Source organism: Taudactylus pleione, unplaced genomic scaffold, assembly GCF_031769625.1.
Source record: "Taudactylus pleione unplaced genomic scaffold, aTauple2 ptg000377l, whole genome shotgun sequence".
NCBI lineage: Eukaryota > Metazoa > Chordata > Amphibia > Anura > Myobatrachidae > Taudactylus > Taudactylus pleione.
This window is the reverse complement of record NW_028284778.1, coordinates 1,234,370-1,250,856: the sequence shown is the minus strand read 5'-3', so window position 1 is coordinate 1,250,856 and position 16,487 is coordinate 1,234,370. Positions and strand designations below refer to the sequence as shown.

Sequence of the window (16,487 nt, the reverse complement as noted above, 5' to 3'; positions counted from 1 at the left end):
TTTGGAATAATAAAAGAAAATTTGCTAACACAACGCTTTTCAGTGGAGATGGCACTTTATGCACATATTGTACATTGAAAAACTTTACACCTTGTTGCTGCCTCAAATATTTACAAACTGTCTTGTTATTTCAAATAATTTATGGCGTCTCCCCGGCTCTTGGTGCCTTGGTGTAATCTCTAGGCAAGTAGACTGACTGTGCTACTAGAGCATAGCCTACATCAGTAACGAATGGGTTTGTTGTGAGATGCTCCCAGATGTGCCCACCTGTCTAGTCCTGCTGCGCAGTAAGCTAAGAACTAATACTAAGAGAACAATGAAGCGCAATCTCGATATGAAATATTTATTAATATTCATATAAAATTGTATATATATATAATAAAAATATCACAATAGGAAAAATTGCCTCCCCTAGATAAATCCTAACTTAGAATCCAAATGGATATTAGTTAGACTAAACATAAAAAATATTGTTTTTAAAAAATATGACAACTGAACTTAATTAACATATAAAATTCTGACACAAGAAATATCAAATAATAAATCCAAAAGAAGTCCGGAATTATTGAGCTAAGATATTTGTTAATATCTGTAAATACGGATAAAGAAAACAGAATATCCGAAGTATAAACACCTTAGATAGTTTGTTGCAATGGACTGATAGATAGCGAATATCTGTAAATAGTTTCAATGTAACTAGCTCTTATTTGCGCTGTATTTGCTTCAATCCAATAATGAGTCAATACATATATATTATGGGCATAATCCTCCAGGAGGGTAGGATACTGCAAAATCAGTCCATATAGAAAAGGTATGCTGTTTAACAATACGTGGTGCACTCACGTTTGTAACGAATACCGGGTTTTCCTCCCTCTATTATCCGAAGGTTTGTATACTTGTATTTTTTGCAGCAGCAATAGCTGATGAGGGTGTGAGGTGGCCTGAGCCTGCACAAAGTACCGGGTCTGTCTCCTCTATCCTCCGGAGGCCTACACACCTATAGTTTCCATGGCGGCAATGTGTCAGACACCTGTAAGTCTGTATTCTCCGCAGCGGCAATGTGCAATACGTATGTCGGGCTGACTGAGCCGGCACAACAACGGACAGTGTGATCACACGGGCAGTATATAGCTTGCTGCCGTCTATTCTTCTACGCGTTTCTCTGCCTGTATAGAGATCAGCGGCTTCATCAGGAAGTGAATAGATGTGTGGCTCAAAATTTCCCATGTTTAAATAGTACCTCAATTGCCATGAGCTGCATATAATTAAGAGTTACAGATGTCAATCAACATCCCTAAATATGTCTTGCACGGGGTTTGTTCATTTGCCAAACTCTTTATATAGTAGTATTAACGTTAAATCATTGTTTAACATAATCTCATATAAATATATCAATACTAACTAATTGCAAAATAAAAAATAAAATTAAAAATTAGAAATATATACAATTGACACCAATTAATTTATATATGAAAAGAAAAGAAATATAGACATAAAAATTAATAAATAGCTCAAAAATATAACCTAAATAGTTAGAAATGCATATACAGCTAAATATAAATAAATAAATACATAGCTAGCCCTTCCTACTTATATGCTTTCTGATTATCATTTAGACATATATTAACCCTTAAAACATAATATATATCTTTTAAGAAATTCTGTATATGCGACCATATGCTTGGACATAAGCTCTTCGACATGTGTATAGAGAACCTTTAACCTATTTCGTATAGAATAAATAAAGAAATATAATATACACATGTCGAAGCTTACTGATAAGCTGACACCCACACCTATGGGGAGTGCTTTGTTTTTTTCTTTAAAAAAAACTGATCATCTGAATGACGGGTTTTAACTCTAATTGAAGGAATCTCATTTCTCCTTGGCGCTATAATTTCTCATACATACACATTACCCTGGTTATTTATTGTAGCTGCCTTGAGTAAGAGATCCTAAATATGTATAGGAATACTGAACGCCTAACAAAAAGAAGCGATTTCTGCCAAAAAAATTTTAATGAGGAAAATACCACAGCATGTGAGAGAATTCCCACTGAAAATTTGGACAATTTATTTTGGGAAATGGAAAAACTTATCACTAAGGAAATTAAAGCCTGGTGGGACATCAAAGGACTGGAACACTATATTTCTGTAAATAGAGTCCCGAGAGGTCTAAGATTGTTAAAAAATCCCACGTTTGGTATAGAAAAACCAGGTTTTATGGACAAATGGGACAATATATTGTATAAATGTTCCCTAGACCTAATGAAACTTATCATTAATGAGAAAAAAACCTCACTCACTGAATTGGAAAGAGACATAAAAGAAAAAGAGGTACAAATGGAGGGCTTTAAAGATAAAGAGGAATACAGAGCCAACGATGCAGTATTAACTCGCAAATTGGACCGTATAGAGGAGGATGTCATGAAGGGAAAGGAAAAGAAATTTACTAGGGACAAACAAGATTATGAGCAGAATAGAATCAAGAATTGGAGTAGGTTCCGCACAATTCCAACTCAACAACAGTGGAATCACCCTAATAAAGAAAAAACCTGGACGACAGTACCATATAGAAAAAACTCTAGAAGAGAAACCAACATCACTGAACGTCCTCAACTCAAACCATATCAGACAAGAAATAGGTTCTCAACATTACAACGATACGACTCCAACAGTGACACTGATCATTTTTTATCCCCGGACCCAGGACACAACACAGGAAGCACGAGAAAATCATTCTTCAGAGAAACCACGAGAGTGGCGTCTCCCATGAAATGAAGACTAAGAGAAGAAGAGGAACAAGAGGAGGCAGGAGGAAGAATATTCAAGAGAAGGAACCTATAATAGACCCTAAAGAAAAAGGAATATTCAATCTATCCAAACACGAATTAACTAAGCCTGAAATCTCCTTACTAAGTAAAGGATTGACTTTTGCACCTTCTAGTAATATGAACAAATTTCAAACATTTATTGACCTCAACAAATTCATAAGAAATCTCACCTTAAAAAGACATTTTTTGAGGAAAGATGAATCTGTAATTAAGAATTATCACATGAATGAATCAAAATCAGGTCTTAAAGGGAAATCAAAATACTACCCAGTGGAATCTAAGGGGAGTCATCTTAATGTCTTCTACAAACTAGTTAAAAAGGATCTGTGTGAGGGTGAAATAGAACCTACAACCAGACAAAACCTAAAAAATAGAGAAAAAGAAGCACTAAAAAACCTTCAGAAAAATAACGACATTGTCATAAAACAGGCTGACAAGGGAGGGGGGCTAGTGGTTATGGATCGGTCCTACTATGTGAAAGAATCACACAGACTCCTAGGAGATACGAATTCTTATATTCCTTTGGAGAATGATCCTACTGATAATTACATTGATGAACTGAGAATTCTCCTACTCTACGGACTTCGTAATACCATTATCACTAAGGAAGAATTCCAGTATCTTTTAATTACTAACCCCATCATCCCCATTTTTTATTTTCTCCCTAAAATCCACAAAACGATGCAGGACCCGCCTGGGAGACCTATTATTGCAGGCATAAACTCACTAACCTCACATTTGTCTAAATATGTGGATGTTTTCCTACATAAATATGTGATCGAGTTGCAATCTTATCTTAAAGATACTACCAATGTATTGCAAATTATAGAAAGTTTAGAATGGAAGGATTCTTATATATGGGCAACAGTGGATGTACAATCTCTATATACATGCATTGAGCATCAGATAGGGATCGATGCATGCAGAGGATTTCTTGAAACAGATTCAACAATTACTGCCACACATAAGGAATTTTTATGCGACATAATGGCTTTTATCTTAAATCATAATTATTTTAAATTTTTAGATAAATTTTATAAGCAGATTTGTGGCACAGCGATGGGGACGATTTTTGCGCCTAGTTTCGCTAATCTTTTCATGGGATATTGGGAGAAGAATCATATATACAACAACAATCCATTTAAGAAGAATATTATTTTGTACAAACGTTATATAGACGATATTTTAATAATATGGGAAGGCCCGAAAGAGGATTTTAATCTGTTTTTAGATCATATTACGAAAAATAATATGAATCTCAAGTTCACATCCAACATTAATGAAAATACTATAGAATTTCTGGATTTAATCTTAATGGGAGAAGGAAACAAAATTGTTACGAAAAATTACATAAAAACAGTAGACACGAATAGCTACCTCCACTATAAGAGTGGGCATCTGAGAAGTTGGAAAGAAAATATACCATACTCCACTTTCCACAGAATTAAGAGGAATTGCAGTGAGGCTCATACGTGTGAAGAACAAATACAGTTATATAGTAACAGATTTCAAGAAAAAGAATATCCAGAAAAAGTTCTGCATGAAGCAGCAGTTAAAACTAAATCTATTAAGAGATGTGACTTACTTAAATATAAGGATCAACCTAACAAAGAAGAAAATAGCATTATCCCATTTATAACTACTTTTAATGCACAAGAAAATAAAATTAAGAACGTTTTTAACAAACATTGGAAAATTCTTTTAATGGACCCAGTTTTGAAAGACATCCTCCCTAAAAAGGCTCCAATTGTATTTAGGAAGGCTAAAAATCTCAAGGACACACTGGCACCCAGTATGCTAAGGAACCCCAATACCCCAATACGAACGGCTTTTTATAATTGCCCAGGCTGCTATAAATGCGGCAAATGTAACATCTGCAAGCATGTACATAAACAAAGAAGGACCTTCTACAATTCTACGAACAGCAAGGAATATAAGATAAAAACTCATTTGAACTGCAACTCTACATCGGTGATATACCTGCTGGAATGCACCTGTGGAATCAAATACGTAGGCAAAACCAAGCGACTGGTCAAGCTTCGGATACAAGAACATATCCGAAATATAAAGAACAAAGTTGAAGGACATTTGGTATCTCATCATTTTACACAATACCATAATTCTAATCCGGAAGACTTGACATTCAAATCTATTGAACATGTACTATTGGGAGAAAGAGGCGGAGACCTGGCAAACCAGCTATCCAAAAGAGAAATGTATTGGATCTTTGAATTGGATACAATGACCCCGCGAGGCTTTAATGATAGCTACGAGATAGCACCATTCTTGTAGATATGTACTGATGGTAGCTAGTGTATCCTTTATGTATTTTTCTACAGTCATACCTCATTATAAGTGCCCAATCTCGTCAGATCTTGGAAGCTAAGCAGTGATGGGCCTGGCTAGTACCTGGGTGGGAGACCAGCAGGGAAGACCAGGAACTGTAGTATGTTATAGGACTCACATTATTTGCACTATCATTTTACATAATTTGTATCATGAGCCTGTAACAGAAGAATGCTGAATTCCATCAAAGAAAAGATCGACCATAAGAAGAAATTCCATCCATTGGAAATTGAAGAATAAAAACTTTCTGCAATGAACTTTAATAAAGATGGCTTGCTATTTAAGAAGACTTAATCCTGTCCTTATTTTATTATTCTCTCATTCGATTATCCCCTTATACCTTCCCATTAGATCCCCTTTCTAGATCAGCTTAATTAATTAGTTCATTATATTATTTCATGGGTCCATCGTAATATATTTCCCTTATAGTATTAAAGTTATATTTATTGATACTAATATATGTTATTTTTATTTAGGAGCAACTATATATGAAAATCAAACAGATGCTTTTTCTTATATATCGATTTCCATAGGTCTGGGTATACTAAGATGGCCATAAGGAAGTTCTATACAGTACCATGAGAGTACCAAGATGGCCACGTAAAGACACTAGATTGCTGAACTTTGAATCATTTGGGCCATCGTTAATGATAAGAAATAGGAGTACTAAGATGGTCAATGTTGATCACTATTGAAAAGCAAGATGGACACCGCTGCCCATCTTGACTACCAAGATGGCCGCCGTTATATTTTCATCTGATATCAAGATGGAGTCCGTAGCCCCACATGAGCACCAAGATGTCCGCCGCTCGCAAAATGAGTAGCAAGATGGCCACCAACATACCGAAGTGGATATCGAAAAACCTGACCTTCAGGCCACCTGACATAGATGTAAGGGCGGAAATACCTCATCAGATCCTGAAAACAGCGCTCGTGTGGGCGGAAGCAAGTTCACAGGAAATGAAGAGACGGGCTAATACCACGTGATGCCCGGGATTATTATATTATGAACAGAATCTTATTTCTATAAGAGTGATTCTGTTATCCAGCAATTTTATCCAGCAATTTTATAACTATATGGTTGATTTTACATAGTATAACGAATATCTAATTAACGTAAACCGGAAGTGAGGTCACTTCCAATCGGAAATCACTGCTCAGCTAGTCCCAGCATGTGGGTATTTATACCAGATACCCCACAGGAGTTACACATCCCTTGAAGAAGTCCAACAATTGGACGAAACGCGTTGGAGACTCCTGAATCCGCCTTCCATGAACTTACCTTTAATATCCAGATAAGCCATTCCCTATTTATTTCCTCTCTCCCCCGTTTTTATTCCTTTATGCTAACTGTTTTTTAACATCTGTCAGTGGCATTTTTTATTTCTATTGTATGTTGATGCCTTGTATATTCAGGGTTTTTTGTAATTAAATTTATATATATTTTTTAAGAATTGATTTTCACCATATTTATTACTAATGCACGTTATACACTTTACATTGCGATAATTGCACATTATGTTTATATATTGATATTGTTCAGTATCATTTACACTTTGGTTGTGATTACTTAGCACAGTGCGCTATATATCAGTTTTATTATTTATACACTTTTTTTCTTAACAAATCACCATTGTTAATATTTCAACTGATAAGCTGACACCCACACCTATGGGGAGTGCTTTGTTTTTTTCTTTAAAAAAAACTGATCATCTGAATGACGGGTTTTAACTCTAATTGAAGGAATCTCATTTCTCCTTGGCGCTATAATTTCTCATACATACACTACTATATAAGAGTTTGGAAAATGAACAAATCCCGTGCAAGACATATTTAGGGATGTTGATTGACAACTGTAACTCTTAATTATATGCAGCTGATGGCAATTGAGGTACTATTTAAACATGGGAAATTTTGAGCCACACATCTATTCATTTCCTGATGAAGCCGCTGATCTCTATACAGGCGGAGAAACGCGTAGATGAATAGACGGCAGCAAGCTATATACTGCCCGTGTGATCACACTGTCCGTTGTTGTGCCGGCTCAGTCAGCCCGACATCCGTATTGCACATTGCCGCTGCGGAGAATACAGACTTACAGGTGTCTGACACATTGCCGCCATGGAGACTATAGGTGTGTAGGCCTCCGGAGGATAGAGGAGACAGACCCGGTACTTTGTGCAGGCTCAGGCCACCTCACACCCTCATCAGCTATTGCTGCTGCAAAAAATACAAGTATACAAACCTCCGGATAATAGAGGGAGGAAAACCCGGTATTCGTTACAAACGTGAGTGCACCACGTATTGTTAAACAGCATACCTTTTCTATATGGACTGATTTTGCAGTATCCTACCCTCCTGGAGGATTATGCCCATAATATATATGTATTGACTCATTATTGGATTGAAGCAAATAAGAGCTAGTTACATTGAAACTATTTACAGATATTCGCTATCAGTCCATTGCAACAAACTATCTAAGGTGTTTATACTTCGGATATTCTGTTTTCTTTATTTATCCGTATTTACAGATATTAACAAATATCTTAGCTCAATAATTCCGGACTTCTTTTGGATTTATTATTTGATCTTTCTTGTGTCAGAATTTTATATGTTAATTAAGTTCAGTTGTCATATTTTTTAAAAACAATATTTTTTATGTTTAGTCTAACTAATATCCATTTGGATTCTAAGTTAGGATTTATCTAGGGGAGGCAATTTTTCCCATTGTGATATTTTTATTATATATATATATATATATATATATATATATATATATATATATATATACAATTTTATATGAATATTAATAAATATTTGATATCGAGATTGCGCTTCATTGTTCTATTAGTATTAGTTGTTGTCCATATTGACAGGTAAAGTACAGCCTGTCATGATATTTGAAGCTGCAGTCTTGTGATCTTTTTACAAAAACAGCTGTGTGTTTAATTTTATATTAATTTCAGCGCTAGACTGCTTGTTTTTGTTTTCAGTAAGCTAAGAGGCTACAACTGGGAAAAGCCATAGTTGGAGCAACGAGAGCCTGTTGGGTCAGTAATATCTATTTCTTTGTTCAAAAGACAAATCAAGAGCTTCCTCTGGAAAATATTTATTTAGCTTAAGGCAATAAAATTTTTTTATATATATATATATATATGCGTGTATTCAGCATATAACAAAATAAGTTTGTGCCCACAGTACCGGCCTCTCTTACTCTCATCCTGGCTCAAGCTGCCCTCTCCATGCCATGACTCCGATTGCTCATAGTCCCATTGTCAACCCCTGGAGGCTACTACAGGTAAGGTTCTGTACCTCAGTGGAGGAGAAATGAGGTGATAGCAATGAGGCAGCTTCATTTAGTGGCCATTATAAAACCGTATAATATATTGCAGAGTGTTTATACAGACCAGTACAGTACACATGTGTAGGTCCGTCAACATTATCCTCTGCTGCCTTTGTGGTAGAGATAGTATGAAAGACAGAAAGTTACTAAGCACCGACAGCTTGGAGAAATGATAACACAGCAAGCTAGCACGTGTTTCAATCCATTGTCTCTGTGTAATCGGGCTGGACAACTGCACAACTTTTAAAATAATCACGTGTCCTTGCACTGCAATCTGCATGACAGTGTCACATATGACACAATCTTTCTATAATGGGTAATGGAAGAAGTGGATCTGTAAGGCTCAGTCAGGACACGGTCTTGACAATTTTCAGTAAATTCCAACAAACATGTTTTTTAATTAGGGCCCATAAAATTTATTTTGGATACTATTCAGAGATTTCTTGTAGGGTTTGTTACTTTTTGCAATCCTTGGACAGTTCCTGTCTTTCCATAACTGCCTCGACCTGACACTTAACCTTACTGAATGGTAACAGAAAAGGTTGGTGCCAGGGGCTGGCAACAGAAACATACATACAACATAGGATGAGCATTATTTACAACACCAGAGAAGAAAGACAAATTTTCCTATGGATTCATGGATAAAGACAAAAAAGAGGAAAATTTAAGAGAACAAACTATTTAGAAACCATGTATCTGTACTACACACGTGTTAGGATCTGCGGCTAGCAGATCATTTTGGTTGCAGCTCCCAGTCTTGTTTGTTGCTGGGACACTGCATCAATTCCTGTCTGTCTGTGTGCTGATCTCATGTGTTCAGTATTACTATCTGTCTCTGCAGTGTCAGCTGCACCCTAATTGATTCACGTCTGTGTGTACAGACCAGGTGCAGGAGTCTGTCATTAGGGAGGCTTGCAGGGCTTGCTCTCAATGGACCCTGTATCTGTTAAATTGCAGCCAGTCCTTCACTCCATGCCGGTGATAGCGTTTCCCATGTGTTTCCGGTTGTGGCCAGTCTCCTCTTTAATCAGTCGAGTTCCAGTTCTCCTGTTTTCTTTTTTCTTGTCTGCCGTTTGTACATATCCAGGCGGCACGGTCCGCATAACATCTGCTATTTGCCGCTTGTGTCATCTAGGTGGCATGGTGTGCATTCCTGCTCCCAGCCGCTTGTGTCATCTCGGCGGCACAGAGTGCACCCGCTGTCCTGAGTGCGCAATCCAGTGCACCAACGCCTGTGTCAACCGGGCGACATAGGCCGCACCTCAGCACCCTAAGGCCCTGATTCAGAGCCACTCGTAAGCGGCCGCTCGTTCGTTCTGACCGATGTTCGCACATCTGCGCATGCATACGGATTTTAATACGCATGCGCGAACCAGTCAGTGCGGCCGAAAATCGTTTTCGCTATATAGCGAATGCCTGCTATTTTGAGTGACAGAAGGAGGCGTATGTGGGTGGTAACGGGAAGGTGCTCGAAAACGGGGGTGTGGAATTCGAACGCAGGCGTGCTTAAAGGTCAAAACGGGCGTTTTAAGGGAGTGCATAATTAATACAGCAGCGTCATTGACCACGTCACTTGTTTTTTTTTTACTCAGAACTGCTCGCAAAATAGCGGTTGAAAAAACCAGCCACAAGAATATCGAGCAGTTCATACGCTGTTTGATGTACTCGATTAATCTAATAAATAGCGGACATGACGGATGGTGCGAGCGGCAAGGGGGCGTATTTTTCAAAATTACGACCGCAAGTTTTGCTCGCTCGTTCAGACTTAGAGGCGTGAACAGACCGCAATTAGCGAACGGTTCATTTGAATAGCCACCCCTTGTTTTAGAACGAACGACCGCAAATAGCGAGCGGCTCTGAATGAGGGCCTAAGTGCGCAATCTAGTGCACCATTGCCTGTGTCAACCCGGCATAATAGGTCGCACCTCAGCGTCCTAAGTGTGCAAACCAGTGCACCAATGCCTGTGTCAACCTGGCGACATAGGCCGCACCTCAGCATCCTTAGTGCGAAATTTAGCGCATCAACGCCAGTGTGTACCATCCAGGTGGCACGGTCCGCATAACATCTGCTGTTTGCCGTTTGTGTCATCTAGGCGGCACGGTGTGCATTCCTGCTCCCAGCCGCTTGTGTCATCTCGGCGGCACAGAATGCACCCACAGTCCTGAGTGCGCAATCCAGTGCACCAATGCCTTTGTCAACCCGACATAATAGGTCGCACCTCAGCATTCTAAGTGCGCAATCCAGTGCACCAATGCCTGTGTCAACCTGGCGACATAGGCCGCACCTCAGCATCCTTAGTGCGCAAGTTAGCGCACCAACGCCAGTGTCTAAAAGCCAAGGCCTACCAGCCATCAAGGCTGCTACACGGCCAAAGCCGCATCCAATTCAGCCATGGGGCTGCTTCTCGCCAAGGCTTACCAGCCCTCAAGGCTGCTACACGGCCAAAGTGCATCCTATTCAGCCCAGAGGCTGCCTCTCGCCATGGCCAAAGCCACATCCAATTCAGCCCAGGGGCTGCCTCTCGCCAAGGCTTAACAGCACTCAAGGCTACTACACGGCCAAAGCCACATCCTATTCAGCCCAGAGGCTGCCTCTCGCCAAGACTTGCTAATCCTCAAGGTTGCAACACCTCACCAGCCCTCAAGGCAAAACAGCTGCCACTAGCCAAGTACTCCAGGCCTCAAGGCTGTAGCTGGACTGTCCTATTACTTACAGTTATCATCACCAGTCCACAAGGGGTACCCCCAACCTATCTCCTTACTTAATCCTCCGCTCTACAGTCATTGGCGTTGATTCCCTTCTGGAATCATTACAACGCGGCACTGATCGGGAAGTCTGCAGGGACACTATTATACATAGATCTCCATATTTTCATGGACATTATTGCCCACTAGTTAACTACAGCAGGTTTTTTTCTGATGAAGTGAACATTTGTTTTGCAAAACGCGTAAAACTTGTTGCTGTAATTGATGTCCCAGGAGAGATCTACATCATTTAATTTAAAGATTTTACCATGTGTACCTTGTGAAAGACTTTCATTTATCGTCATAGGAGTATATCATTACTTCAAAAGAGAACCTTGTATATAGGGTGCACTTGCGCCCAAGAGAATCAATCATTTGTGTTATAGGACATTTTTAAAACATATTTAATTTCCCAAATTGCTAAGCAAAATAAAACCTGTAAAGTGACAACTGAATGTAGTAAAACGGTCAAAACAATGTTATCAGGCTTAAGTTAGAACTGCCTTTTGATAATGCATACATGAGAAATGAATGATTATAGGATTAATCATTAGCGGTTCTAGCAGTTTAATTATTATAGGGGTTAGGGATTGATCTAAGTTGCTGTGGAAAATTACATGTGGTTCTCCCGCACATAATAAATTGCTATATGTTTATATTGGTCCGCATGAACCAAAACTCTTATTCATATATTTGTATTGCAAGTATAATCACCTATAGCCAAAATATTTTTAATCAGGAAATTATACCTGATTTGTCTTGAGTAGTATATATATATATATATATATATATACACACCAATGTTGGTCGGCACACAATAGCAAAACCTCACACCAAGACAGTGGTACAGTATATTAAACTGAATTGTAATCATGCTTTATTGACTTTCCTGAGTCAATGATGTAGGCACTGAGGAAAGTCATTAAAGCATGACTGAAATGTTAGATTACTATATAATACTATACTACTGTCTTGGTGTGTGGTTTTATATATATATACTGTATATATATGTGTGTGTGTGTGTGTGTATGGATAAGGCAGCACTCAGGGGCTGGTAAACAATAGTGCTTTATTTCTCCCGTTTCAGAGACCCGGGGGTAAATTTATCAAAGGTCGATTTGGCATTTTGAGTGATTTGAGGTGCGATTTTCATTCGATTTGGATTCGATTTTGCATTTGGGTATTTACTAAAGGCCAATTCGCATGTAAAATTGAATTCAAATCGAATTTTAGTCAAATCGACCTCAAATCGAACATCGGGAAAACAATGGTACTTTTACATAGCCCATAACACAAAACCCTTATTTACTATAATTCGATTTGAAATCAACCTCAAAATCGGACTTCAAATCACCAAATTAATAGACCTGCTTCATGCTTTCGATTTGAGCATGAGCAGGTCGGATTGACACAGATACATGCAGACATCAGTGAGATGCCTGCATGTATCTGACTGTAAAAAGCAAATAAAGAGTTACATTTTTTTTTTTTTAAATGACGTAAGGTTCCCCCCCCAAAACACAACCAACCCCGGACTTTTCAAACCCAGTTCTGGTTGACTAAGTACAGGGAAAAAATTGCGTAGGGTCTCCCTGTACTTAGTTCAACCAGCACTGGGCTATGGGAATCAGTGCTGGTGCTGGAATTACAGGGAAAAATTTGCGTAGGGTCTCCCTGTAATTCACAGAACCAGCCCTGGACCCTTTCTAACAGGGGACTGATGCCACAGCCAGGGGTGCCCTATCACCGGGCTCCCCAGCCGCAGCATCAACCCTGACTGTTAGCCCAGGCCAGGGATCCCTGGGGAGTTGGGGACCCCTCCAATAAAGGGGTCCCCCTCTCCAAGGTAACCCTAGCCTAGGTTGATAGCCCGGGGCTATCCCCGCCACCCCTGGGTGGTGGGTTCATTGTGTTAATGTAGTGTTCAAAAATAATAGGTTTAACATTGTCTTTACAGTAGAACTGCAGGTCCCAGCAAGCTTCCCCCACATGCTGGTACTTGGAGAACCACAAGTACCAGCATGCGGGGCATTAAGGGCCCACTGGGACCTGTAGTTCACCTGTAAAGAAAGTTGAAAGAAACACACACCCACCTTACACAGTATAAGTTTAATACATACATACATACATACATACATACACACTCACACATACCTATATTACCTCGAGTGGTCCCCTTGTCCAGTAGGCATCCATGGTCTTCTTAAAATAACAAAACGAAAAACCCGACCCTCGCACTAAGCAATAACCATCCTAACCAGGATGATTATTACTTCCCGAATGAAGCGCTCAGACGCGGCTTCCTCCTTTGGAGGCCCGTGTCTGAGCGTTCATTGGCTGAGAGAGGTCAGCCCCCGCCTATCAGCCAATGAACGTCTCCCTCCATTGAACTCAATGATGGGAACCGCAGTATAAACTTTAGTTACCCTGCGGCTCTCCATTGAGTTCGATGGAGGGAGCCATTCATTGGCTGACCTCTCTCAGAAGTATTCTTTTGGATGTTCCCAAGTAACCTCCACATTTCCGACAAATCTTAAAAAAAGAACAGAAGAAATAAACTGTGTACAGTCATTATTATATATATCTACAGAGGGATCCGGTCAAGATCCTGGCTAAGGGGATGCCGTTAAAATACCGGCGCCACCATCCCGACCGCTGGCATCCCAAAGGTAAGTAGTAGGGTTAGGGGAAGTGTTAGTGGTTAGGCACTAGGGGAAGGGTTAGGCAGTAGGGGAGAGGGTTAGCTTGAGGGATGGTTAGGTTTAGGCAGGGAGGGTTAGGGTAGGGAGAGCAGGAGGGTTAGGATACCTACCGACAGGTGTCGTATTCTGACCCTGTAGGGATGCTGGAATGGGGATTTTGACCCCCAGGATTCCGAGCGCCAGCATCCAATACCAAACCGATCTACAGAAGCATGCATCTCTGCACAAACAAGATGTACAAAATGTATTATGGTGCATACAGACGGGACGATCGTCAACGATAACGTTGAACGACCTCCCGAGTGTGCTGGATGATCGATATCGATCATCCAGTACACGATGAACCCACTAACGATGGCCACTATAGTAACCTGGTCGATATCCACCAGGTTGGCCTGCATGCACGGGCAATTGACAATATCATTATCGTCAATGCATGCCTACGCATTGAAAAATGCACGATATGATCGTTATCGTTCATATCGTCCATTTTAATCGTATCACGTGTACGCACCATTAGTAGGGAGGATGGAATGCTACAAATCTTATATTACAGCAAACATATTGCGTGAATAGACTGCCAAGAAACCTGTATTTAATTAATTGGTTTTAAATCCCTTCCCACTCTCACCCACTGGCTATGTGTCCTTCTGCTCCAAATGGCACATCATAGGCATATAGGGCCATGTATGCTGTTCTTTCTTCTCCAGACAGATCTTTTGGTAGAGACAGACTACCCCATGGCAGGAAGGGGTTGACCTCCTGGGATTCAGGTGGTGCCTTGGTCCCTCCCTCCTTGAATTGAATAAATTCAAACCCTAATTAGAGTCTATTAGTTGAATTGTGTTTGTTCTGTGATAGAGGAAGGACCTATGCCTGTGAACCTCTATGTGGTATTGTGTAATCCTGCTATGCTGTAATACTTCTATGCTGTGATACGTACTAAAATACTGCTAAACTGATGCTGTGACATTTTAATAAAGTGCCAGTGTGTTTATTTATGACTGTGCCGAGGTTCTAATCTAAACAACCCCGCTATACAGCTGTAGATATTTTGCTGTGATTGCAATAACGTTACAACTTTACAACTGCTGAGTATTGTATTTGACTTACATATTTAGCTGTTTTTTTGCTTCCAATTTATTTTTATGCTCTGACAGAGTGCTGTGTAATAACAAATAGATATATTATTGTACTATTTATCCATCACTCTTCCCAAAGTGTCCGTACAGAACACAAGATCAGTCCTTACAGTTTGCAGAACAAAAAAGGTTTAACCTCCAGTTATGAAAAGGATTCTTTACGTTAAGAGCAGTAAAATGGTAAAATACGCTTACACAAGAAAACTATTTATCCATCACTCTTCCCAAAGTGTCCGTACAGAACACAAGATCAGTCCTTACAGTTTGCAGAACAAAAAGGTTTAACCTCTAGTTATGATAAGGATTCTTTACATTAAGAGCAGTAAAATGGTAAAATTCGCTTCCACAAGAAATACTATTGGCAAACGCCAGCAGGTAGAGTCTAGAAATGGCCGTCTTTATACTAAATATAGAAAATAGTTGTCCAATTCCCATTATGGAGTCACAAAGGATTTTTTTCCTCTGCAAAATGCACAGTACTATATTAGAGTTTTTACCATTTGGGTCAAATAACTGTAAATTTTGTAAATAAAGAGATGAACCCGATGGACATATGTCTTTTTCAGCCTGTGTATGTGTGCCAAAGTTTCCCGTCAGGAGACGCATCTGGAAATCGTATGGAGTTTCTGGGTGGTAAATGTGGGGGTACTGACTGTGCACTGACACCGATGGACATGGTCACTCAGACATTATGCACCTGCCTTAGGTAGGTGCAATGTCCGATGGTGTGTCTTTGGGGGTCCAGGCTGATGAAGTCCTCTATACCCATATTGTCTGTCTCTCTCCATCTGTGTTGGGCCGTCTTACTGATTGTCATTCCGCCATTTCATTCATCTTGGATGTCCTCTCGCCTCTTCGCAGTCAATCTTCATAATCGGAGATAATAATCTTTTCTCAAAAGAACAGAAGCTTCCTATCTGACATCATTATTTCTATTCACAACATGGCAACAAATCCCACCCCTCTGTCTAGCTTCCGAAGTGTCATGCTTGACTCCAACATTAATTCATGCACTCATAATCTCCAGCACTGACTACTGCAATAGCCTCCTTGCTGCTCATCTGCAAATCAGACTTTCACCTCTATAATCTATTCTGAGGGAAGAGGGTCATGACGTTTCTCCCATAGTGCACTGCGTGAGCCAGGAGCCGGAGCCCACGAGTGAGCTCCAACCTCCGACTGCCGCTGCGGGGAGGGAGCCGGGCGCCCGCTGGTTACAGTCTCAGTGGGTGCCTAGCAAATGGGTTAGGTTGGCCGGAGGAGACGGAACTGGTTCCATCTCCTTCAGTCCACTTTAATCCCGATGGGTGTGGGGGCCCTTCACGTAGGGGGCCCAGGGACGATCAGTCCTGTCGCCCCCCCGTTAATCCGGCCCT

At 40.0% G+C, this 16,487-nt stretch overlaps 1 pseudogene; it reads left to right on the top strand.

Annotated features, from left to right (window-relative positions):
• The first annotated feature begins 5,164 nt into the window (after nt 1–5,164).
• Nucleotides 5,165–5,283, top strand: LOC148507992 (5S ribosomal RNA; annotated as a pseudogene).
• The last annotated feature ends 11,204 nt before the right edge of the window (nt 5,284–16,487 follow it).